We start from the raw sequence: 4,113 nt of genomic DNA, 5'->3' as shown, positions 1-4,113 counted from the left end.
CCTCCACCTCTGTTTAATGATGGACGGTCTTTCTTCACAAAAATGGCTTCTTTTACTCCTCTCTCAAACCAACGTTCCTCTCTATCAAGAAAGAGAACATCCTCATCTCTGGAATTATGTTCAGTAGATTTTATCATAAACGAAACCACATTTTTCTAGTCGTACACACCACATCTCTGAAAAAAAAACATTTATTTTGCAGTGAGCTGAAATTTGGATTTCTGCAGCTTTTTTTAAAAAATAATCAGAAACCTATATAAAAAATACTGAACAAGTGAAAATAAATTGCTTCACCAGCAGTTTGTTTTTATCACTGTAATAATGCTGCCTGTTAGCTCCTCAAGTATTTCTAATATTTCTGTTTCTTTGGGAGGATAATGTTTTTAATCATTGAAGAGGTGATATTCTCCATACTGACCATCTTTTTTACACAGTAATTTAGTTTTTGTTAGGACACAGTAGGAATGATCAAACAACTCTCTGTCTGTTTGTGACTTTTAATACAGTATTAGATTATATTAACATACTGTATATTATAAAAATATATTTTACTTGGTCACGCAGCATTTTTTTCCTTTTTTTGTTTCTACAAGTTTTGATTTTTTCCTATCCATCAAAAAAAAAAAGACCAGTTATTTTGCATTGCATTAGATCAGTGTTTCAAAAAAAAGTTTAAAAAAAAGTGTTCATACTGAAGACACCTCCTCAAGTAGTGCTATTTATCACAGACAATAGAATCTAGTAGTTTTCTTACAGGCTTGTTTTTATATTGTTTCTCCTTGTTTCAAACTTTTCAGTCAAAATCAAATCGGACTTTTATCAGAAACCTAACACTTCTGGCACACTGAGACGTCACCATCCTGGACTTTCTAATACACCTGATGAACCTGAGGTCCAGAGAAWTTTAAACAACGAACCTAAAAACACTTTAAGCACTTAGATTAGATTTTGATTGACATGTGTCAGTCTGCACCGTCCTTTTGACTCCTCAGTCCAAAMTGTTGAGATCACATTCTATGACAGTGTAATATGGCCACATTACGAGATTTTTCTTTTTTTTTTTTTTAATTACGAGTTTAAAGTCACAACATTCCGGGAAAAGAAAAGGCAGTTTTATGAGAATAAATGAGTCCATTTTCCATTCCTGGGTCGAGCCTTTTTTTATTAAATTGCCTGCGATTACTTTTGGGTTACTGTTAGTGAATTATGCTTCCATCCACATTATGTAACGACTAAATCCATCAATGCAGCCATTAATTATAATGTTATACTGCTTCAGCTTAGCACATGAATCTATATAATGGTTTGCACAATTGTTTAAAAGTTCTGCTACTGATAATAATTTGATGCTGTAGTGTTAAAAGGTTACGTTTTTCCTTATTTGTTAAACCAATAACAAATTATAACTTCACAAGATGCTCATTCTACAGTATATAGAAGTGCTTTTTTATGTAGGAGTTCTCGTAATGTTACAACTTTATTCTCATAATTAAAAAAAAATCAGTTGTCGTATGGTTCTAATACTCAGCTGTAAGATTAAGGAGGCACCACTAAATGAAAAGCCCACCAACCCTGACTGAACGTTGTGGTTTAACTCATCCACCACAGGTTCAGCTTTTCTTCTGTCTCACAGCTGAACACAAATAAGAGTCAACATGAATCAAATCTTCTTGTTGTTTTACATGTTTGTTGCTTGCATGTCCTTTAGAAACTACAGTGGTGCTGCTTAAGTATACACTGGTTCAGTCGTCCACTTTAGTTTCCACAGGGGGCCTTAAAGTATTCACTGCAGCTTTGTGTGGAAGTTTCCATTCGGTGTCAAAATTACCTTCTTTTCTCTGCTTTTAGCTTCACCTCACAGGTCAGCTTACAATGGTTAATTAGCTTGAGTACCACAGGAGGAAACCTGCATCACAGTTTAACAGCTATAGAACTAGATTGTATTGGTCCAAACATTTGATGATGACTTTTCTGATTAAAAACAAGTCGAGCTTTAGTGAATTCAAAAGGCAATAATTATTTGATTGTTGAAACAAAGAAAATAGTTTTAAATTTACAAGAAGTCTTTTTGTTTTTACATGAACAAAGAAACAAACCCAGTGTTAGATGTACTGCAGTCCTAGAATATGAAGAAAATGTTCAGGCGTCAACACGGTTTCATCTTAAAATCTACATTTTTTTTAAAATCAGTGACTTGTTTTGACTTTGATTAAAAAAATATGAGTGAAAAGTGCAGCAGTGCATGAGTAAGCCCAGTTCTGCCATCTAACCAGAGGTTCTGCAGCATCTCCACGATGAGGTTTGTTACCGATTTAAAAAAATAATTACAGCAACATGAAACATGTGGGAACAATTTCCCACTTCTTTGGTAAATGTGATTAAATGTATCCATGTGAGTAGAACCATGACCAGCTGCTGTGGGACAAAATGTAATTTATGAGAGGGTTTTGCCTTAATTCCTAAAAGTGCAAACCTTGTAAAATTAYAAAGTACAGATTGAAACAAACTCGCTTAAAGAGGAATTTAGTTATGGGACTAAGCAGAAGACATTTCCCTTTGCGGTTTRGGTTTTGTTGAACTTTCCGCGTATTTGCCGACTTGTGGTTTTAGAAACTTTGTTATAAAGTGGAGATTTATTTTACTGCTTGAGGCAAGGCTCTCTAAAAGGAACAGTTTGGTATTTAGTAGAGAATTCCTCACTTTCTGATCAACCAAAGAAGGGCTTTCTTCACTGTGTGCCATTTGTTACACTGATTTTCTCCCCTTCAAAACATCTAGAGTGATTTAATTACAGTCGTGTTTGTCCATTTTATCAGTAAAATAAATCTCTGCATTTTTTAKTCAGTAAATAAAACCGGTGCCTCCACTAAAAAATTACCCACCACAGAAACGGTCAGTCAGCCAAGTCATGTCAAAGGGCTTAAACTAGGTCAAAATGTGTTTGAATTCTTGCTATTGTCGCAGTTTTAAAGGAATAAAATAGTCCACTTAAAGGGATAGTTCACRTCTTTTGAAGAGTAAGATCTGGACAAACTGATGAATTGATGAGCTAATGGCTAGTCTGAGCTGGGTCACCACCAGAACTCAAAATTTCCTTTACACCAACATAACATTAGCATTAAATGGGTTCTGACATAGAATTCTATGTCTTTTTTTGTCAATTTAAAATGTGCTAGCATTTGGCTAGCTGTAGCACTTTGGGTGCAGCCTGGGTCACTTCCTGCAGGAATATTATCATAATTTCATTCAAAAATCCACTTTAGCTTCACCCAGACTAGCCATGAGCTCATTAATCCAGTCAGAATTAAACATTTTCTCTAAAATGAGGTCATTCAATAATCTGGATCATTTATAACCATGCCACATAAACATTCTTCAGAAGGTTTGAACTATTCCTAAGCTGTAGTGGCTTTGCTGCATCTCAGTACAGAACTGTTTAAAAATAATATTAAAACACACAATTTCTGAGAGTTCATTTTGTAAAGTCAGAAAGAAGCCGTGCGTCGCCRCTTGATGGCGTGACAGTTGGGTGTGAAGAGAAACCGCCCCCTCCTGGTCCCGTCACCTTCAGGTGTTTCACAGTCACTCTCTCCTGTCGGTGGATTTCTTTATTTTTCTCTCAACCTGCTCTGAACAGAAAGCTGAGCGAAATCTGTGTGACCAAACAAAATACTTCTAAGTGGAGTAATAAAATGAAAAGAATCTGTCAATGATAAGACCCCCACCCCCCGCCCCATATTCCAGAAACCTTTTAGAAATCTAGAATTCGATGCAATAAATTTGAGGTTGTTGCGAGAGCTGTGTTTCAGTCATGTTTTCTCTCCTGTTGTGTRTCGACACCCTGTCATGACGATCTGTCATTCTCCTCTGTTTTGTGCTTTTTATCTGTGTATGAACGATCAGGCTTCTTTTTTCGTTGTATTTCTTTGAATTTACCACCCAATTTTTGTGCCATACCTGCAACTAATGGAAAAAAAAAATAAAGGAAAGAAATATTTTCTGTGCAGTGTCAGTTCAGTGTGGTGCTGTGCGGTACACAATATACTAATACAAACCTAACAAATAACTGAAAACAGTAACAAGCCAGGTTCCTTTGCCAAGACCCCCCCCCCC

This window comes from Austrofundulus limnaeus, unplaced genomic scaffold (genome assembly GCF_001266775.1).
Source record: "Austrofundulus limnaeus strain Quisiro unplaced genomic scaffold, Austrofundulus_limnaeus-1.0 Scaffold63, whole genome shotgun sequence".
Lineage (NCBI taxonomy): Eukaryota > Metazoa > Chordata > Actinopteri > Cyprinodontiformes > Rivulidae > Austrofundulus > Austrofundulus limnaeus.
The sequence above is the reverse complement of the archived record's forward strand: the minus strand, read 5'-3'. Positions refer to the sequence as shown.